This window comes from Euprymna scolopes, chromosome 33 (assembly GCF_053919585.1).
Source record: "Euprymna scolopes isolate OS-2025 chromosome 33, ASM5391958v1, whole genome shotgun sequence".
Lineage (NCBI taxonomy): Eukaryota > Metazoa > Mollusca > Cephalopoda > Sepiida > Sepiolidae > Euprymna > Euprymna scolopes.
The window spans coordinates 40,521,341-40,545,819 of record NC_136514.1 but is presented as its reverse complement, the minus strand read 5'-3'; the positions used below and the strand labels follow the sequence as shown (position 1 = coordinate 40,545,819).

General features: G+C 32.8%; 1 pseudogene; it reads right to left on the bottom strand.

Moving 5' to 3' along the window:
* Positions 1–812: 812 nt before the first annotated feature.
* LOC145258379 (5S ribosomal RNA) lies at positions 813–931 on the bottom strand (annotated as a pseudogene).
* Between the last annotated feature and the right edge of the window lie 23,548 nt (positions 932–24,479).

The window sequence follows — 24,479 nt, the reverse complement described above, 5'->3', positions numbered from 1 at the left end:
GTCCAGCACGCTAACCACTACGCCACAGAGCACTGCAGCTTAGTTTAGTGATTTTAAATAACTTCACATGAAAGAAGTACACAACACTATTATAATATATCAATAAAATCAATAGCATAATTTTAAGCAGCAATCGTATATATCAAATATACCAAACATCATAACAATGATAATCAGTTTAATTCAAAATGACAGTCAATTCTGAGAAGAAAAAAATTACCAAAACCAATAATTATAATAGTATTAAAAATATAAGCGATGTATTAGAAATAATTATGACGAATTAAACAATACTTAAGAAAACAAACACCAAGTTAACTGAGGAGGACGGGGATGGATGGGGTAGATGATGGGTCTCCGTCGGAACTTGTTTCTGAAACGTCATCACGATTTTCCTCAGGAGAAAAAGAACAAGTTTTTCACGTTGCTATTTCTTTGAAACTTCTTGTCGCCATTTTGTACCGATTTGATTGTTTTGTTTATTGAAATTTCGAATAATATTTCTGGGTATGATAATCTTCGTTTATTTCTCTATATTCACGTCACACACAATGCTTCAAGAAAACTATATCCGCTTATACTCTCTATCTCTCTCTTACACACACACATACATACATATATATATATATACATATGTGTGTGTGTGTGTGTGTATGCAGTCAGCACAAACCCTATTCAGGGTTTAACCGATGGAGGAAGTTTCATGGGAGTATGAAATTCACAAGCGGTCCCCAGTCGCATGTATATCCCGTCAGGGGAGATAACGACGTTAGGTTTTTGCAACTTGTTGTAAGGAGGTGTCGACGTCCTCCTACATACAGCACCTGGACTTCCCAAATCGGTCACCCATTTTAGTAATTACCAGGCTCAACGTTGCTTAACTTCGGTGATCTGACGGAAACCGGGCTGTCAACGTGATTATGCCGTATGTATATATATATATATATATATATATATATATATATATATATATATATATATATATATATATATATATATATATATATATATATATATATATATATATATATATATATATATATATATATATATATATATATATATATATATATATATATATTTAAAAGAGTGTAGTCATCAAAAATTGTGGGGTTTTCAGCCTTTTATCATATTTTTATTTAAAAATATTTTTATAACGCGTTTATATATATATATATATATATATATATATATAATTTAACGGTTGAAAAGACCAAAAATACACATTTTTATAAGTATATTTATTAATCAAAATTCTAGGTTTTGAATTGCAATAGATCCTTCATCAGGAAAAGCAAGATAGTTTGTTTTACTTTTATTCCGTTAAACCTTGGCATGTCCTTTAATTAAATTTGAAATTCTGAATATACAAGTGCCTCTTAAACAATGAAGTTCTTATTATTTTGACCTATGCGCACAACAAACGCTTAACGCTATCGGACATTTAAACTAAAATTTTCAATCTTTGAAGACGTGCGAAAAAAATTCATTGTCTGGATTTTCCTGATGAAGATCTGTTATGATTCAAAAGAGAGAATTTAAATGAATAAATATGTTTTACACGCTTACACATAATTAATATTTTAATGCATAGAGACTTTGTTATTACAGAGCTAATTTTCGATTCTTATATTCTACCCAATATATAGTGATGATTCCAAAAGTTATAAAAAGATTTGAGTACCAAGTTAGAATCCAAAGCAAAACGTTTACAGCGCTAACCTTGTTCGCTACCGTTTGATCTATTGACAGATAGATAAGACAGTTTACAAAATTGAGCGAATTCAAGCTATAAACGTATATTTTCGCAAGTAACATTTGAAGTCGAGTTAACCATGCCAAGGTCAACTGTTTTTATGAATTTTTGATCCATTTAGTAGCTATTTTCACCGGCTCAAAACCAAGGCAAAGTTGTTCCACATGTCAAAATTCCCTATGCGTCAAGTTTAAAACCTGTAGACCAAAAATTCAAAGAGGAGTTTGATAAAGATCATTCCGCGCGCACAGACAAAGTCACTTATATATATATATATATATATATATATATATATATATATATATATATATATATATATACATGTGCACGTGCTTGAACTTTTTCATCCTAAATGTGACGCAATTATGTACAATGTAGAAAATATGCATAAATATAACTGAGCATAATCAATAACAAACTATAACAAATAATTAATTAACGAAAGTTAGTTTTCCAAAAGAATATGCACATTAGTTAACCTTTATAGAGCAGGTTGCATCTCTATGAATAAGTATATATTAAGACGGTCGTTTATATATTATTTAAATAGAAAAAGTGGGATTATTATATCACTGTAACTCAATTTTATACACAGATATGACAGAAAAGAATGATATGCTCAAACGGTTTTCTGATTAGGTTCATATTCAAGGAATGACTTGGTCATGGAAGTTTATTAGTTCTATTTTGGCTAAAACAAAGTTGTGTCGTCCTAGAAGAAACACAAAAGGCTCCGTTTTCCATAAATAAGGAATAAACTTAGTTTTCTTTTACCACTCGAGAATATTGGTCGGAGTCTTTCATGTAATATTCAAACATATTTAGCAGAATTGATGTTTTCTTTGCACTCATCATTATCTGAGCCACCATTAATCCAAATTGTACCCCATACCATAACCGAGAAACCCCAATGTTTAAGCGTTTGCTGCAGTCTTTTTAAGCCACTCTTGTTGAGAGCGCCTCCATGGGCATGCCCTTTCATTATCGGGAATGATTCAAATCGTGACTCATCAGAGAAAATGACATTGTTCCAAAAAGAGCAGAGGCCTTTTCATTATCTCATGAAACCAATCTTGTATGTGCTTGATATTGGCAGGACGAAGAAGAGGTTTCATTCTTGTAGTTCTATTACAGTAGCTCAGGCTGTGAAGATACCTGACAGCTATAGCCCAGTTTGTTTTGCAATGTAAGAAGCTTTGTATCGAGGATTCTCTTCAACATTTCTTTTCACGGCACTTAAGGTTCTTTAGAGGGGGTCGTTGCGACATGGATGAGGTTTTGTGCACTTTTTGTCGATTCTTGTGAATCGTATGATCACTGTACTAATAGTAATATTTCGTTGTCCGATATAGTATTAAATTAACACCGATGTGGAACATAACGTCAATATAGCAATACTAATCGTAGAAGCACTAAGAAACAATCCAGAAAATTTGGAAAAGAACCGGGAGAAATTAGAAGTAAAGGGAAGACTGTGACTATACAAAGACTACAATTATGACAGCAACTGGAATTTAAAGGAAAGTCAGCAAATACGAAAATAGATTTACATAAACTACGAACGTTAATCGGTGACATGACAGTTTCAGTAGAAATAATTAAAAAAAAAACATAGAAAGACGACTAACTGCAAATATTTGCATTTAACTACCCCTCCTTCCACTAAAGAATCGCACCGGCTGTAACTGATAGCATACATAATGTAGTCATGATTACTAGGGCTATGACAACAGCATATTCTTTTCCTTGTTTTGATTCTCAAACCATTGATATCTTATAAGTTTTTATATAGAGTGATGTGATCCTCAGTTGATTAATCGTGCCTGTGTCGGATATATACCCGAGAGTAAAAACGATGAAAAGAATATTCTGTTTTCATAGCCCTAGTGATGACTAAAGAAAGATTAAAAAGTGAGGAGGGAGAGAACTAAGACACTAATTTGGAAGATCAATTAAAACAAAAGAGCAAGTTCTCTGCCTCACCCTGTAAAACTTTCATTGGAAGATTACTGAAATTTTGAGACGATTTAGCCACCAGGATCTCGGAGAAGACCATTTGCATTGATCATCAAAAGTGATGGGCAATACTATTTTTTTTTAAATTTTTAAAATCATTTCTATATATTGGGTCCAATATAATATAATTATAAATACGGAATTTGCATTAATCAAAATATCATATTTAAGCGTATTTTACGACCTGGCAATGCCGAGCAGTCTACCAGTATATACATATATATATATATATATATATGTATATATATATAATTTTTACAGACACTAGTGTTTCATCTTTTCGGGAATCTTCAGTGCAGGGTGTCACGATTAACGTCATTCGACAGATTCGAACCCCGCAATATATATGTATATATATATATATATATATATATATATATATATATATATATAAAGTTAGGCGTTTGTATATTTTATAAATTGCATGTTCAGCATTTACGCTAAAACTATTGAATTGATTATTATGGATGTTTAAACACGGCTGCTAAGTGTATTGGTGTGTGTCGTTGGCTAAATTAACTTTAGATAAATTTTATAGAAAAGAGCACGTAGGTTTAAATCCTTCTTTAAATATTAAGGATCTTCGGTTTTCGTGAAAATCCAACAATAGGGATTTGGCATCATAAAATATAATCTATGTTTATTTTGCATCCTTTTTAAAAGATATAACCTCTTATTTCATATTTTATTTATTTTTATTACAAGTCAATAAACACCACTTAAATAAACTTTCTCTGAATTTGAATTTCTTTTTAAGACTCGTTGAGCTTAATCCTTATATTTGAGACATTTATTTAAGAATCAGAATCATGTGATGTATTCATATTAATATTCGAATCATAAATATTCGAGTCGTAAAGTGTTATGACATTTTATGATGAATTTAATGATCCTAAAACTTATGCGAAACTTGTTTTGTTTGGGAAATGAATTTATCCATACGTTTCAGCAACGTGCTATTTTGTAAAGCGACAGAATTTGGATGAGGTGATTATCCTAAATTACGATAACTGACGAAAAACTACGAACAACAACGATGCCTGTGAAGTACATTCGTACGATCCTAAAAAATGCAACCTCCAAATAAAGTACTGCTTACATTGAGAAACACTGTTTACTACATTTCTGAAGTCATGAGATGAATGCACTCTTGTTGGGGTTGAAGGTTCCATTCTTTGCGTGGACGATACTAAGAATACAACTACGAATTACTTAAAACCCGGTCATGGCTGACAGAACGAGAACAAGCTATCTCAGTTGATTAAATAAAGTATTGTGTCTGACAATCTGTACAGATTTCCAATTCGGCAGAAAGATTTTCGAGTTCAAAATGATACAATTGATTGTTTGTTATTTGTTTTTGTTTTACGGCATATCAACCTTTCCAGTGATTTTGAAGAACAATTTTTAATAGGGTATATTTGTTTTTTTTTAAGTCGGTTTCTATTTAACCCATAGTTGGGACCCTAACAGGTACTACCACTCCGGGTCTGGTGGGATCTAGGAGCAATGGCAATTAAAGGGTGGCTGCCCACTCTCCAAAGCCCGAAAGCTGAGGCCTCACCATCGGATGTAGTTTAAGGTCTTATCCAGGAACTGATACAATTGAAGAAGCTCGGGGGTTTAATTGGCCGAAAGTTTGTGGGGCTAAATCCCAAGACGAGAGGAGTAGTTTTAATATTCTAAATTAAAAAAAAGTTCAGCTGTATTATTTAAAGTTCATCTATTTGTTTTTTGTTGTTTTTTTTTACTTTTGAATTTGGTACTTTTTAAAAATGAAGTCCACCATATTAAAATCGCTATTGATATAGTTAAATTTGAAGTTAAATATATTTGAAATGGATCTCTGCGTTTCTTGTCTTTTGAAAATTCAACATATGAGTTGAAGTTAAGCTTTTTTTAATATTTTTATTTTATTTATTTGTTTATCGAATGCAGTTTGAAGGTGACTCGTTTAAATGTCATGTTTTGCCTTTTTAAATGTACTGAATAACATTTCCATTTAAACATTTCCATGGTTCATTTGTAATTTATCGTTTAATATTTTCAGTTCAACATTTTCCTTTGAACTTTTACGTGGTTCATTTGTAATTTATCGTTTAATACCTTCAGTTCAACATTTCTATTTGAACTTTTACGTGGTTCATTTGTAATTTATCGTTTAATACCTTCAGTTCAACATTTTTCATTTCAACTTTTACGTGGTTCATTTGTAATTTATATTTTAATACCTTCGGTTCAACATTTTCATTTGAACTTTTACGTGGTTAATTTGTAATTTACCGTTTATACCTTCAGTTCAACATTTCTATTTGAACTTTTTTGTGGTTCATTTGTAATTTATCGTTTAATACCTTCAGTTCAACATTTTCATTTGAACTTTTACGTGGTCCATTTGTAACTTGTCTGTTAATACCTTCAGTTCAATATTTTCATTTGAACTTTTACGTAGTTCATTTGTAATTTATCGTTAACTACTTTCAGTTCAACATTTTTCATATTAACTTTTATGTGGTTCATTTGTAATTTATCGTTTAATACCTTCAGTTCAACATTTTCATTTCAACTTATACGTGGTTCATTTGTAATTTATCGTTTAATAACTTCAGTTCAACATTTTCATTTAAACTTTTACGTGGTTCATTTGTAATTTATCGTTTTATACCTTCAGTTCAATATTTTCATTTGAATATTTACGTGGTTCATTTGTAATTTTCTCTTTTAATACCTTCAGTTCAACATTTTCATTTGAACATTTACGTGGTTCATTTGTAATTTATCTTTTAATATTTTCAGTTCAGCATTTGTCATTTAAACTTTTCCGTGGTTCGTTTGTAATTTATCGTTTATTACCTTCAGTTCAACATGTTTCATTTGAAATTTTACGTGGTTCATTTGTAATTTATCTTTTTAATATTTTCAGTTCAGCATTTTTATTTAAACTTTTATGTGGTCCTTTTGTTGTTTATCGTTTAATACCTTCAGTTCAAAATTTTCATTTTAACTTTTACGTGGTTCATTTGTAATTTATCTTTTAATACCGTCAGTTCAACATTTTTAATTTTAACTTTTACGTGGTTCATGTGTAATTTGTCTTTTAATACCTTCAGTTCAACATTTTTATTTTAACTTTTATGTGGTTCTTTTGTTGTCTGTCTTTTAATACCTTCAGATCAACATGTTCATTTGAACGTTTACGTGGTTCATTTGTAATTTATCTTTTAATACCTTCAGTTAAACATTTTTCATTTTAACTTTTACGGGGTTCATTTGTAATTTGTCTTTTAATACCTTCAGTTTAACATTTTAATTTTAACTGTCATGTGGTTCTTTTGTTGGTTATCGTTTAATACCTTCAGTTCAACATTTTTCATATTAAGGTTGATTTTTAAAATATCAATTTTATCGTATTTTGATATGATACTAAACATTACAATATTATTTCGGCCTTTCTTATTTAAAATTTTAACTATGTGAATTTGAAGTTCATATGTTTTAATTTTTTAGTTCACATATTTAATTTGTGTGTAAACGATGTCCTAAATGTTTAACATTTAAATATCAATTTTATCGTATTTTATTATGATATCAAACATTAAAATATTATGTTTGCCTTTTCTAATATTTAATTTTAGCTATTTGAATTCGCAGTCTATTTGTGTTAATCATGTTGTCATTTTTGTTTAAACGATTTTCAAAAAACACCATTAAAAATATCATAATAGAAAACTTGGAAAATTTCTTAAGGGAACCTGCATGAAATATTTCACGAAAAAGTTTTTGAAACAATGATAGGCCGATGGCATATAGTCGAAATAGGCAAACACCTATTAAGTACCATAAAAATACAAGGTTGCCAGGCTCTCTCCCCTCGGAGGCGATTGTCTAGTTGAGAAAGATGGTTTTGTATTAATATCACCCAGGAGGGATGTAAATATACCAATTATTTTAAAACATATGGTTTGCCTGAAACCACCGTGACTTTCATCCGCTGTATAATACATTAATCGTTAGAGAAAAAAGTTTCGAGTAGACGATACCAACAGCAACTACAAAATGTTTTGTAATAATATATAAAAGGGCAAAATATGTTTATACGACTTATATGATAGCTATCGAGCTTTCATATAAGTCGAATGTATGTGAAGACAGAGATTAGGGACATGCACTTTTTTTTGCTATTGTAATGTTACAAATGTTTACACAGGTAGATTCAGCACGCTGTAGATGAGTCTGTTGCAAGCAATATATAACAAGTAATACCTCGATTCCGTTTTTTTTCCGTTTTAACAACAGTATTTATTTCCTGGTACTTTCTTCCAAAAACGTGACCGTGCACCTTCTCCATGATGTCTGTCCTCTCGAACGTTACTTCGACCGTGCATTATAAACATTATTATTATTATTATTATTATTATTATTATTATTATTATTATTATTATTATATTAATACGATAGCGTGTGTCACGCTTACATTTTTTTCTTTGTAATGACTGTCAGTTAATTGTTATGATCTGCTAATTTTTGTAACCAAGAATTCTTCAGAAGTTTTTGTTTCGGTCTTGATTATAGCTGAGGGAACTCAAATCATCTACTTTTTTTTAGAAATAATTTTCACAAGAATTCATTACAAGTTCTGGTTTCGATTATACTGAAACAACTCAATTTATATATATACGTATATATTTTTCCTCGTAAGTTTTGATTTCGATACAAGCTGATGCACCCAAGTAATATGGATATATATTTTAAATCACAACTGCATAATATATAAGAATTGATAGAAAATTGACTATATAATAATATATACGGAATCTGCGTAAATTAAAATATCATATGTAAGCGTATTTTACGACCGGGCTACATCGGGCGTCCTTGTTAGCTTAGATAAATACTTTGTAATTTTAACAAAAGAGATACAATAATATCAGGGCGTGTCCATTTACAGCGAACATCCACAGAATGCCAAAATTACATGCGAAAGAGTCCGCTGTGGAATTTCCACGGGTCCCGCTAATTATTATTATTATTATTATTATTATTATTATTATTATTATTATTATTATTATTATTATTATTATATACTCACTAGGAGTAATCACAGGCCATCATCAAAAATTACTTTTTGAGAACAACTTGTGGTGTTCTCTGGAGTCTGAGTGACAACAAGTCTCCCCAGATTCCAATACTCTCCACCTCTTTCAATAACCTTTACAAAATAGTTTGCGTTATCGCAACAGTCGATTACCATTGATTTCTCGTTGGGAGCGCTCATCTTTGGGTGGCAATAAGACTTCCCAGGGATCTATCCTCTTTCCACTCATCCAGCAGAGATCTGGTTAACCCTTTCTCTCCTGGTCTTTCCATCCTTCTTGACCTTCCTCAACTATTTGGTGTAGTGCCATTTTATGGTGACGCACACATATAAATAAAGGGGTTCGGTATCTTACAATTGTACCGTTTCAGTGTTCATGGTTCCATGTGATGGTATTTTCGTTTTATATCTGTAGACGTTTATGCGTGCCCAGTTTGTTTCTGTAGTTCAGGTGTGTTAGTTTCCACATTCAAGGGCTTTCTTTAATATTTCAGCAGTTTTCGTTATTGTTATCCGTTGTATTTTCTCAGCTATCCCTCTGATTCTAATGTCTCCTATTCTTTTTTTTTCAAAGCTTTTCGGTATTCTTCCTAGCGCTCACACTTTTAATGGGGTTATCTTGACTTTCTTCATTTTCCATATCATTTTGAGCCCTATCTAGTTCTAGTATTCTAGTATTTGCTCCGATTCTCTGCCTCCTTGGTCTTCACTTTTCTGGAATGGCACAATCTACAATGTAGCAAGACTTTTCCTGCTTGTCTGCTATTATGATATTCGGTCTTCTTGCTTGAATGAGTTTATCCGTTTGTATTTCCATATCCCATAGGATCTTGTGCTATTCATTTTCCAGTACTGCTGCCGGTTTCTACGTGTACCCTTTGTATGGGTGTTCAAGATATAATCATCTGCATAATTGCCAGTGTCGTGCGTCCCCCACTTAATCGCGTCAATGTTTATATTCTTTTTGGGCTAGTCTGCTGCATTCACTTATTAATTGTTTCGTCTCTTTGTCCGCAGAGTCCCCATTTGCTGTTTCTTTTATCTTGTCGATCTTTGCTTTGATGTGGTTGGTTCTAAGTGCGTTATCTTGTGCGGATATTCTTAGTGATCTAATTTCCGTTTAGATTTCCTTTTTTTTGTAGCTATTTCCAAGGTTTTCCGTTAGTCTCATCTTTAGTAATCCTTATAGATCGTCCGTGTCGCTGTTTCTCTTCCCATTTTTCTTTCCTTGTCTTTTTCCCCCGTCTCTTTTCCTATCTGGTTTGTTTCTTCCTTGTCTCTTGTTGCAGTAATTATCCTTTCGGTGTGCTGCATTATGTATTTTTCAAATTCATTTTCTTGCTGTTGTTTTTTTTATACAGTCTTATCTACAAAACCAGCCTTCTTCCTCTGTATTTCCTTTTCACATAGAGTCAGTATCTTCATTTGGGTGTAGTGTGTTGCGCTTCGTAAAATAAGCTGAAATATATTTACAATTCATGCAGATTTCTTATATTTTATTACAGACATAACTATGTATTGTGTCTATATTGTGTCGTATATATGGTAGTTATTTCAAAAGTAGAAAAAAATAATAACTTAGATGTCATCAGCTAAAATGGAAACCAAATCATTTAGCGCTCTACTCGTGTCTCCTACCGATGTAAGTATCGAGAGAATGATATATTATTATTATTATTATTATTATTATTATTATTATTTTTAGTAATAGTAGTAGTAGTAGTAGTGTGATTATTAATATTATAATTAATATTAATAGTAACAACAGTAGTGGTAGTAGTATTTACTTATAAGAAATTTTCACACTAGTCATTATCAGTTATTGTTCCCTGAAAATAGCCGATGGTGTTCTCTTGGAGTCCGAGTAACAAGAAGTCTCCTTAGTTTTGCAACATTTTCCACTACTTTTTTATAACTGTTACATATTAATTTGTTTTATCGCAATAGCTGTGTACCATCGATTTTTTTTTACTAAGAATAAAGGTTGGTTTCTTTGGGAATCAGACTGGCAATAAGCGTCCCTCAATGTTAATGTAACTTAAAACTCTTTCAGTAGAAGTGTTTTGGTTCTTCCCATTTCGGTCTTCCTGTCCTTTTGGCCCTTAACAAAATCTTATGTGGTATCAACTGCAGGTGCGTATGTTTTGCTATTATTATTATTATTATTATTATTATTATTATTATTATTATTATTATTATTATTATTATTATTATTTATTATTATTATTATTATTATTTATTATTATTATTTATTATTATTATTATTTATTATTATTATTATTATTATTTATTATTATTATTATTATTATTATTTATTATTATTATTATTATTTATTATTCTTTTTCTTCTTATTATTTATTATTATTATTGTTATTATTTATTATTACTATTATTATTTATTTATTATTATTATTATTGTTATTATTATTATTATTATTATTATTATTATTATTATTATTATTATTATTACAAGCGAAACCTGTGTAAATTCCACTGGGGGGGGGGGGGCTCATTCATATGTAATATATTGATGCTGGCATTCTGTAGATGTTCAGTGTAAATGGAGACGTTCTGATATTATTGTAGCTTTTTTGTTAAAACTGCAAAAGTATTTATCTAAGCTAGCACGAACGCCTGGCAAAGCCTGGTCGTAAAGTACGCTTAAATATGATATTTTAAATCTTTCAGATTTCGTATATATTATTATAGAGTAAATTTTCTATCGATTTTAATATATTATAAAGTTACGATTTCAAAAATAAAAAATACATCAATATGACTTGGGTGCATTAACTTGAATCGAAACCGAAATAAAAACTTATTGATATATATATATATATATATATATATATATATATATATATATATATATATATATATATATATATAACTTGAGTACCATCAGTTATAATCTAAATCGAAACCAAAACTTATGAAGAATTCTTGATAAAACTATTTATAAAAAAACACATAGATGACTTAAGTGGCATCATGTTTCTTGTGTTTATAATCGAAACCGAAACTAAACCTTATAAAGAATTATTGGTAAAATTATTTATAACAAGAGATGGAAGTACATAACAATTAATCGACCCGGATGTAAGCGTATCACGGAGACTACCACACACGCTTACGTATTAATATATAAATTATTCACTAAGAGTTTACAGACAGACAATCATCAAAGAATTCTCTTTGAGGATCGTAATAAGTCCTTATACAGGTAAACAGGTTAACACCAAAGACTCCTCTTTGAGAACAATGTTAAGTATTCTCTGGAGTCTGAGTGAGAAAAAGTATTCCCAGATTTCAAGTACTTACCACCTTCTTCGATAACCTTTGAAAGTTAGTTTGCGTTATCGAAATAACCATTTACCATTGATTAGTGGGTTAGTAGCGACCATTGATCTTCACTGGAACTTTGGCGGCAATAAACCTCCCCAAGATCTTAGTCTTCTTCGCACCTATCCAGTTGACAGCCGGTTAGTGCTTGCTCTTTTCGGTTGTTCAAACCTCCTTGACCCTCCTCACCTATTTGATGCTGCGCCACTTCATGGGCGCAGAGAAGGTTGTATTACAAGTTTATAGTTTCAATTTTCCTCATTCATTATGATGTTTCTTTGTGTTTTACGCCGATGACTACACTATGACTGCCTTTGCACCTGGTGCTCATGCATATTACTATGCGCTCTCAAGGGTTTTCTTGAATATTTCAACCGTTTTCATTATTATTATCAGTTATATCACCTCTCCTATTCTTCTTTCAAAGTTTTTCGGCATTTTTTTCTAATGCTTACACTATTACTGATGTTATTTTAACTTAACTTGACTTGGTGTTATCTTAACTTAACTTAAATTGGTGTTATCTTAACTTAACTTGGCTCGGTGTTATATTAACTTAACTTAAATTGGTGTTATCTAAACTTTACTTGACTTGGTGTGATTTTGACTTAGTGTTATATTGGTTTAGCTTGACTTGGTGTTATCTTAACTTTACTTGACTTAGTGTTATTTTGCTTAGCTTGAGTTGGTATTATCATAACTCAACTTGTCTAGGTGTTATCTTAACTTGATTTCGTGCTATCTTGACGTGACTTGGTGTTATCTTTACTTAACTTGGTGTTATATAAACTTGACTTGGTGTTATCATTATTAAACTTGACGTGATGTTATCTTGACTTGACATGACTTGGTCTTACCTTAACTTGACTTGGTGTTATCTTGATTGCAATTGACTTGGTGTTATCTTGATTACAATTGACTTGGTGTTATCTTGACTTTGTGTTATCTTGATTTGATTTGGTGTTATCTTTACTTATCTGGACTTGGTGATTTCTTGACTTAACGACCTGGGGTTATATTGACTTGACATCTTAACTTAACTTGGTGTTATTTTAACTTGACTTGGTGTTATTCTAACTAAACTTGACTTGGTGTTATCTTGACGACTTGACTTGATGTCATCTTAACTTAACGTGACTCGGTGTTATCTTAAATTTACTTGGTGTTATTCTAACTTATCTTGAGTTGACATGACTTGGTCTTACCTTAACTTGACTTAGTGTTATCTTGACGACGATTGGTGAGTTCTTGACTTAACGACCTGGGGTTATATTGACTTGACACGGTGTTATCTTGACTCAACTTGACTAGGTGTTATCTTAACTTGACTTAGCTTGGCGTTATCTTAACTTGACTGGGTGTTATTTTAACTTAACTTGACTTGGTGTTATCTTAACTTAACTTCACTTGGTGTTATCTTAACTTAACTTGACTTAGTGTTATCCTGACGACTTGACTTGATGTTATCTTAACTTCACGTAACTTGGTGTTACCTTAACTTTACTTGGTGTTATTCTAATTTAACCTGATTTGGTGTTATCTTAACTTGACTTGGTGTTATTTTAACTTGACTTGGTGTTATCTAAACATCACTATTCCCTATTTATTTGAGCTCTGTTTTCTTTTCCACTTCTCTCTCTCTCTCTCTCTCTCTCTCTCTCTCTCTCTCTCTCTCTCTCTCTCTCCTTTATCTTCAGTATATGCATACTGGAACAGAAATATATACAATCTGGTAGGATTTGTGACTATTCCAGTAATATTCTGTCCACCGAATCGATTTCTCCTTCTTGCGCCCATCCTTTCTTTTGCTCTAGGAACATGCTTTTGTGTAAAACCAACCGTTGCTTATACTCCTTTCTTTTTATTCGTATTGCATTGTAGAAAAGTTATAAAATTTTCTTGGAAAATTTTTGGCTTTATATATATAACTAGTTTCGCTTATGAAGTATTATCTTCGTTCAACTTACTTTTTCATTGATCAGTTTATTTTGTGCTCATACAGTTGTCGGAAGAAATTTCAGAATTTGTTTATTAATCATAGACTTGAATGCATAATGAAAAACAGTTGCAGATATTTGCAAAAGCTGGAATAATAAAATCATGGTGAACAAACATATAATACACTATGTATACATATGTAAGCTAACGCCTTGATTCAGGGTTCTATGACAACAAACTGATACTACATTAGTTTTAAATATACACAATAGATGCATTTAATATAGCGTAGTCTAGCTACACTATTAAAATCACGTGCCGAGTTAGTATTTTAAGTCGTGACGTGAGCGTGACGTCACGGAACGGAGTGTGTATTTATGTATAAAGATCTGGAAGAGGAGGAGTAGGGAAAGTGAAGAAAACTAAAAATAAGATTGGGAGTTACGCTTGACAAGCACAGAACGTCTCTTCCCCTTAAACCAGTAATTAAGAGCTAGCTGTGTCTAGTGCTATATATGGTGCAGTATATTGAGAGACAGCTATGTCTGGCGCTGTGTATTGAAAGCTAGTTGTGTCTGGTGCCGTGTATTGAGAGCCAGCTATGCCTGGTGGCGTGCATTGAGAGCAATCAGTGTCTGGCGCTGTGTATCTAAAGCCAAATTTTTCTGGTGCCGTGTATTGAGAGCCATCTGTGTTTGGTGTTGTGTATTTAAAGCTAGCTATGACTGGTGCCGTATACTGAGAGCAAGTGGTGTCTGGTCTGTGTATTTCAAGTCAATTGTTTCTGGTGCCGTATTTTGAGAAGCAGCTGAGTCTGGTACCGTGTATTGAGAGCCAGCGGTGTCTGGCCCAGTGTATTGAAAGCCAACTGTATTTGGTACCGTGTATTGAGAGCCAGCTACGTCTGGTGCCGTGTATTGAGAGTCGGCCCGAAAAAGAGAGCTCACTGGTGTAAAATATGCGTCGGCGTGTAAACGAAGAAAATAAATAACTGTTTCTTGCAATTGGAATGGTTTTTGTCCCTATTTTCCTTGCGACTGTCTCTATGTATAACGCTTGGGTCATTCACAAAGAACAACGACGTTACATCGAGCTATAGTGTTATAAGATGTAATAAAACCATGCAAGATGAAACAATTACGAAGTAATAAGAAAATATACTGCAAAATCGATGACAAAATGGAAAGGTTGCTACACGTTTTTGTTAGAACGTATAGCTCGATTGCAATTTATTTTGAAATGTTCATATGTTGTCATAATTTTTTTTGCTATAAATTGTTAAGTTTTGTTGAAGAAATAGAAGTTTTCATATTGTTTCTTTATTTAGATCTATCTGTAAGAGTTTAAATTATCTTTTTTGTTAATATTGCTATACATGCGCACAAAAAAGGAATTAAGCGGAAAATATAAGCTGATATATAATAAATAAAGTCATTATTAGACAAAAAAAATGGCGAAGAAAATCAGTAGAAAATCGCTGACAAAAACGGATATCCTAATTCTTACTGTGACAGATCCGACTGGATTGAGTGACATGCTAACGAAAAAAGGCGGGGGACACGATAAAGAACTGCGCATATGTTCTATTAGCGAGTGAAACGGAACGGAACTTTGCGCTTGCTTTTTTTTGTGTGTTTTTGTTTGCGCTTTGTGTATTTACCTTTGTTTTTCCCGATAATCAGAAAGTTGACAAAAGTTAAAAAAAAAAAAAAAAAAAATTAATGCGAAAATTGGAAAATATTTTTTTAAGAAATTGGCAAAAAAAAAAATACAGTAAAGAAGAATACTGAACATGTCGACTGTTCGTCGAGTTAAAAATTTAAGGAAATAAATAAACTGTAAATAAAAGTAAATTTAAAATAAAATCAACGCAAGTAAATGGTTCAACCGAATATATCAAGTTGACAAAAAAGTTTTTGCGGTTTTGAACTTTTAAATTCAGATGAACGTATCTCACTTCAAACAAATATTTATCATCAGAATCAACACACTTTTGCCAATGCAAAACAAGTGTATTTTTGCTAGTGACGAAAAAATCTTGCGTTCTGGTGGCGATAAAGCCGCTGAAACCGCTTTTTCTTTATATCGCTTAGGTTTTTAAGCATTTCTCACGCGGAAAGTTGTCGAGATGCTTGAAAATGTAGTAGTTGGTAGGTGAGATGTCTGGAGAGTATGGCAAATAAAGTAGAGCTTCGTAGTTCAATTTTTCAACTTCAGGGACGGGTTAACTACGTACGGTCGGGCATTGTCGTAGAGGGGAATTGGTCCTTTTCTGTTGACTAATTCTGGGCGTTGTCGAAGATTCTGATTCATTTCATTCGTTGATTGACAGTGCTTTTCTGTCGTGATGGTTTCGGCTACATTAAAAAAATAAATGAGACTTGTCTAACCCATATGAACCCGGAAAGGGCATGTTTTACTTAAGAGAAATAGAGTCAACTTGTTATTACAAAGCATTCCTGAAAAAATAAGTAATAGTATAGTTTGTACTTGCAGAACTCGCATAATTTCAACGGTAGTTGAATTTATTTTAAACACATTAAAAATAAAATGATCTAAAAATAATATGAAACAAATAACGACTAATTTAAAAAGAATTGGCAAATTTATTTTTTACCCTTTTAAAGTTAAAAGGAATTTATTTAAAATTTTGTATTTTTTCAATGAATATTCGACACATAACACATTGCTTTGTTTCGAACTTTTTTCTGAATTTTCTATATATATTATAAATGAACAGATGTCAATTCACTTTCACATTTTTTTTTAATTTTTTAAAAGAAACTATAATAAAAAATGACAGTCTCCTCTTAACATGACTTTTTTCAATTATAAAATAAAATAGTCAATTTGAGGCCGTGAAAAGACAGCCATTTTTTTTTTTTTTTTTTTTGGAGAGTAAATGGTTTTAATGATTTTTAATGACTTTTAACTGATAAAGAGCGACTATAAAGAGAGGTAATTCGTTTCCCATTCATTAATGTTTGCAATGATGATGGCTTTTCTGACACTGGACGTAGAGAAAAGTAAATATTTAGATTATTTGGATTCTTCGGATTACGGTTCTCATCGTAAGCGTCATTTTCGCAACATTTCGGTCGATGTAACTCCGACCTTCTTCTGGTGTATCATGTCGAAATCGGGAAGGTTTCTACCGAACTCGGGAATATGGACAGGATTTTGGAATGAAACTTTTTATTTAGTTTACGGGGATAGCATGTTCTCGTTCCGTCAGCAATGACTGGATAGAGGTCCTACGTAATTCTCTATGGTATTTTTCGGTCAACGACACTGAGAATTGAACCTTTAACCTTCAGTATCATATCACTTTTACAGTTCATTTTTCCCAAGTACTTTAACCATCGTGTCACGTGTCAGACAGCTCTAGTACGAATTAAAGAGACTTAAAACTATTTACTTTCTAGCTGTAAATATATATTCATTAATAACTAGAAGGGTGACCCGATGTTGCCCGGGATTGAATAAAGATCAACGAATATTTCACATTCCTATACTTTTATTGGCATGGGAATCGCCCATTTTTCAATCAAATAGATTGATTGCCTACTTTAGATGCATCGCGTTACGTAGGGAGAAATATTCATACGCCTCTTTGCAGTGACTTAGTCCACAAACACTCGAGTTTACATTGCAATGTAAAGACCTGCTGTTGATTTTATATAATTATTTTTATATATAATGGCTTGAATTAAAGTTTGAAATGCAAGACTCAAGTATCATGCTTTAATTGTGCTCTAAACAGAAACATTCATTTAGAACGCCCCCTTGTCATATCAAAGCGCCTACTGTTAATTATATATGCCTGATTTTACTGCTTATGCCGTAATAATAGCTCGAATTTAAGTTTAAAATGAAAAAGTCATGCATCATGATGCAATTGTGCTTTAACATAACAATTCATTACGAACGCGCCCCTGTCATATCAAGGACCTGCTATTGTCGAGCCTTTCGACTTGTGAAGTAATAAATCTTCTCAAATGCAATTGTGATGTTATGCTGTGCAGAATGTTAACTTTGGACAAAATCGATAGTTCCTTCTTTCATCGGACTATTCTGATAATCGGCTTTCGATACTTATCGAAGAAATTCCGTTACAAAACTAATCATACAAAACTATATCAGACACATAAAGTACCTTCGTGTGAAATTACATGAAAATCGGCCCAGCCATTTTAGAGTCAATAGGGAACGAACTCACACACACAGCTACACAGAGAGTTCCTTTTATATAGTAGTTGAGATTGTCGCCCAGTATATGTACTGCATCTCCATTTCTGCTTACTCTCTACCTCCTTCTACGTCTAAAATTTTTACTTCGTCTCATTAGAGTAGCCCTTTGCCCTTCAGATATGGTCTAGATAGAGCGAGTCTGTTGACGAAAGTCCCACTGATGAGACTCTGACAGTGATACGGGACAAGCTAACTTCGGCTGATTCACTGAAGGAACGCACTTGCAATATAGTGGCGATTTTTACTGTCTGGGTAGAAACTACATACTTCGTGATAGGATCTGATATATATCAGCAGGGAGAAAGTCTTGTGATGGGATCATAATTGCCATCAGTATTGGTCAATGCATACATGGTATACTTTGAGGAAATGGCGTTAAGATCAACACTACAAAAGCCAACAATATAGATTATGCATTCATACTCTGGCCCGACCAGGAAGAGGTTCAAATGTTACTAGTCTATGTGAACTCTACCTGTCCATTTATGCAGTTTAAGATGGAGAAAGTACATAATAAAAAAATTATCGTTCCTAGATTTACTGATAACCCGAACTAGTTAGGGGGTTATGTCATCTGTATATCGAAAACCCATTCCCATTGTACGGTACTTAATCTACAACCATCCATATAATGTAAGAAACAATTATCCATTGCCTGCAACACCGATCAAAAGCAATAGGTTGCAACAGCTATGCATATTAAAAGAACGTGGCCACTTTAAGAGAACCTCACCATCGAAACAACTATCCAGAGAGCATAATATCAGCTCTAAGAAATATGGACCAGGCACCAAAGGACACAACCCGAAAGCCCACAAGAGTTTGGATACCATACATGAAGGGCAACGAATATGCAATCCTTATGACATCATGGTCTTATTCAGAAGTGATTCAACCTTCCAGGAACAGCTTGTGCGAATCAGGTCCTACAGAAAACATGACTAAGAACTGTGTTTATGAGATCCCCTGTAAATGTTGAAAACTATACAAATGCGAGACATGTCGTCCACTAAAATTACGGCTAGAAGAAAATCGAAAACCTGTAATACGTGGAGAGGTTGTAATATCGGATATGGCTGGCGATATCTGAATGGAAAATGAAAACCACCTACTTTTATGGGACGAAGCAAAAATCATAAACAAATCAGAAAAATTATACGTGATGACTCATTTTAAAAAAGGGAGATTCTGAAAAGATGCGTATCTTCCCAACTATCATAAAAGGGTCTGAGGTGATTACGTCAGCATCTGTCAAAGCAAAACTATTCAAACTTCATCCAGTGTTATAATGGCAACAGACCCTTCCGCTAAGAAGGTAGTTTCATGGGAATACCAAATACCTAGTCGTATGCAGATTCCCGTTAGGGGAGATGATGATGTTGGTTTTGACAGTTCTTGCAAGTTGTTGACATTCTCCTACATGCAGCACCTGGTATTCTCGAAGGCTTACCCATTTGCTACTGGCCAGGCTCAACGTTGCTTAATTTCGGTGATCGGGGGAAATGTACTTCTTGTACAGGCGATTCAAACTCACACCTCGTGTAACATTCTTTATACAGAAAAGTTAAACGCACTGTTTAAACATGTCGTTTCGAACAAACATGTACTTGTGTACATATGCGTTATCGCCAGTGAGCAAGCAAGAGACAATCAATATAATAATCAAATTGTGGATACATACAGGGTGCTCCACTTAAAAATAGTCCAGAAAATGTAGGAGAGAAGAAAAATATTCTTTTATTGTTTAAATTGCCTGAAGCATTGTTTAAATTACCTGGAAGTGCTCCCCGTTGTCGCCTATGCATTTCTGGACACGTTTAACAACGTTTGCAGGTTCTGCCTGTAGGTCTTCTCTGGTGATTCTCCTGATAGCGTTGGTAATGTTCTCCATTAGTTGGCCCAGAGTGTGAGGATTATTTGCATAAACTTTTTTTATTTTAAATCCCCCAAAGATCAAAGTCACATGATGAGACGTCCGGGGAACGTGGTGGCCATAACCATTTTCCTAGTGTTTTCTCTTCCGTAAACATGTCACAAACTCGTTTCAATTATCTATGAGACGTGTGGCATGTAGAGCCATTTTGTTAGAAAAAGAAATTGCATTTTTTGTGGTGTCAGTTGGTCGATAAAAGAAAGATTAGAAAGCTCGGACTCTTTTTAAATGGGCCGCTTAATCTTTAAAAAATTGATAAGAGAAGTATTAGAGATACCGGGCTACTTTAAAGTGAGCCAAAGTATATAAACATGGGAGATTGCCTGTATATTTACCGATAATGTTTATTTGTGTTTGAACTGTCCTAGAATGTTATACATCAATCTAACTGCACTTCAAATAATTACATACATTTAGTTTAACTAAATGGATGCTGAATAATGCTTGAACTCCACTCTAAAAAATGAACTTTATTAAATGTCAAAAATAAGATTTTTTAAAATGTATAATTTTGTTAGGTACGAAGTGACAAAGGGTTGCTTATTCCATCACAGTCGATATTTGGTTTCTATGTTGGAAATTTACATAAAAGTATAATTTTCTTTATTTTCTGATCGGGTCCAGGATATGACCTTAAACTATATCTGATTGTGAGGCCCCAGCTGACAGTTTTTGGGAGTGTTGAGCCACCTTTTAATTGCCATTGTTCCCATGTCCACTTTCACCCGGAGTGTTAGTATCTGATAGGGTCCCAACTATGGATTAAATAGATACCGACTTTTAAAAAATATATATATTCTATCAACAAAACTTTCTTCAAAATAACTGAATTCGGCATTAAATAACCTGAAAAGGGTTGATATGCCGTAAAACAAAAACAACCAACCAACCAAATATTTTCTGATCGTCATCAAAATATCTTAATTGTCAGAATGTTTTGATTTTTTTTTAATTGATTATTTTGAAGATAATTAATAAGTTTCCCAAATAAGTGTACTGGTCTTGTTGATCTCTCGTGACAGTGCTTGTTTTTTTTTTTGTTGTTGTTTTTTTTTTATTATCTAGAAATCTGACAAGTTTTACGTATGTTATTCTACGGGTGTCACTGCCTGAGCACGACATTTAATCCCGTGACACAAGTCAGAAAGCATCATTCTTAAAAGCCAATAAACAAAAACAAAAAAAAAAGAAATCTAAAAGAATAAACAAAACCAAAGAGTGTATTTTGAAACACTTGTTATCCGGTAGCCATTTTGGTTGATTCCCATCATGGCGTACGGATCAGATTCTATGCGAAACACAAAAGATAGCAAGAGACAAAGAAACAAAATACTAACAACAGATCTGAAAATAAGAAAACACAGTTAAATTAATGAGAATGTTTTTATTTGTTATTTTCGAAACATCAAGTTTTTTTTTAATTTAAATTATAAATTAATTAGAACTGGAATTTACCAATTACTTTCTCTATCAATTAGTATTTTTATGCAATTCCAAGGCGGAGATATTCAGCTTAGTTTGGAATGCAAAAGTTAAGAGTGAAGTTATTTTTGAAGGACAAATTTGTTCAAACAAAAAAGAACGTTATAAGTTTATTTTCAGTAACGTGAAGGGGCTTGCTGAATAAAATGTTGTTTTCTTTTGTTTCCTTATCTATAATATAAAGTTCACCTGTCTGATTAAATGTATGTATGTATGTTTTTATGTCTGCCTAAAACTTTCGGGAGACGACGAATTTTAACAGGATCGGTGTTATTCTGAAGGTGAACCAATTGGCTAAAACATTAATTACTTCACCATTAAATGAGCACATTTCTACAGAGAAGAGTCGCTTTTTTCGCCGATATTTTCGAAAGTCATTCCCTCTTTTCGAATGTCTAGCCTTAATTTAAACCTACATCATGGTTTTGCGACGGACGCAACAGTAAAGACGTCACCTTTCGTTTTTCTTTCACGTTCTTTTCCTCCTTCGCGATATGGGTTCGAACCTGCCTGCCTACTACCACTTGTTTCTTTTTTCTTTTTTTTTGTTCAACACACACCTCCCAACACCTGGGAAACGTATTATGATAAATGAAAAAGCGCATATAAACAGAAAAATAGAAAATAAACCTAAGGATTTTTTGGGAAAAAGGAAATGAGTGTGTATGTTGCGTTATATATGGTTTTGTGCTATACTCGAAACTTAATGGATACTGGACAATTGTGTTCTTTAATTTTTCTCACGTTTCTCAAAGGCCAACTCTTACATGTGTATTGTCCTAGATATGTAAAAAAAGATTCTGTACCTAAAACTAATGATATATATTGTACCCCTACGCAAGTTAGTAAACTGGTATAATTTCAGGTCCGTGTTACATGAGTACACGTAAGGATATTCCGGCGGCAAGCTGAAATAGACTCAGTGCAACTAGCTATGTAAGGATTTAAATGTTAACGGGCTAGAAAAGCAACCGTCGAATAATATTATATAATTTATGAGCAGTCTTAAACGGGAAACGGGATACATTTATAAATGTTGAGAGAATCTAAGTGAATATTGTATCGAGACTCTGCCCGGATAAATAAAAAAAATAAGTAAAAATTAATTGACGTGGAAGAACACTCTGAATAAAACCATTGAAACTCCACCAAATCTCCATCGTTTCCATGCACGAGTCCATTCGTTGTGGATAAAACAAAAGCTCTGCAACCGTGGGAGCATCTCGCTGTATACATAAATAAGCAGCAATAAAATCATGAAAGACCAGCGACCGTCCACGTATGTAAAAAAGATTTTGTTGTTTTGATTTGTCTCTTAATTGCTCACTGGCAATAACGCACGTGTGCACCGTACTTGCTTGATTAAAACGTGTGCAAACTCTTCGTTTAAAGTTTATATTAGACTAGCATTTCAGCCCGGCGTTGCTCGGGTGTTTGGAGATGTATGTTGTACAAAAAAAGCGATCATTTCTTTTTTAATTTGACCCTTATTATGACCCCTTTACTCAAATCAAGTTATTAAGTTAGATCCATGTCCAAGAAACCGATATCAAAAATTTCAAGAGTTTAAACCCAAAATTGTCAAAGGAGTTTGGTAGAGTTCTCTACGGTCAAATCGATGAACTTTGACCCTTTAACAGCAAAATTTCTGGCCGAAAACCGATCACACACAAAGATTTTCACGAGTCTTAGTACCCTATATATCAAATTTCGAGTATGTAGACTTAAAATTGACAGAGTTATTGCGTAGGGAAATGTACACACACAGACATACAGACACACACACACAGACACGTTCACTTTTATAGATATACTAGCATGAGTGCCCGGCGTTGCCCAGGTATTTGGAGGTGTATGTTGAGCAAAAAAAAAGCGATCAATTTTTTTTAACTTTGACCCCTATTATGACCCCTTAACATTTATTGTTTTGGACTCAAATGAAGTTATTAAGTTAGATCCATATCCAAGGAACCTTTATCTCAAATTTCAAATGTTTAAACCCAAAATTGTCGGAGGAGTTTGGTGGAGATCTCAAAGGTCAAATCGTTGAACTTTGACCCTATAGTCGCCAAATTTCTGGCCGAAAACTGATCACATCGATTTCCCAACATCTCAGTACCATGTATATCAAATTTCAAGTCTGTAAACTTAAAATTGACAGAGTAATTGCGTAGGAAAATGTACACACACAGACACACAGCCAGACAGATACACAGACAGATACACAGACACGTTCACTTTTATAGATATATAGATAGATAAGAGCCTACACACACGCACGCACACACACAAATATATATATATATATATATATATATATATATATATATATATATATATATATATATGCATAAGGAATGAAAAAATACCAGCGGTGGTTGACGTTATGTTATGAGAAAAATAGAAAAAACCGAATGAAATTATTAAAAATCAACGTTTCGTCCTTATTTCAGAGGACATCTTCAGGATAATTGAAATAAAAAATAAAAATGTAAGAAAAGAAAAAGTCGCACGATCTATGACTTTTTCTTTTCTTACATTTTTATTTTTTATTTCAATTATCCTGAAGATGTCCTCTGAAATAAGGACGAAACGTTGATTTTTAATAATTTCATTCGGTTTCTATTTTTCTCATAACATATATATATATATATATATATATATA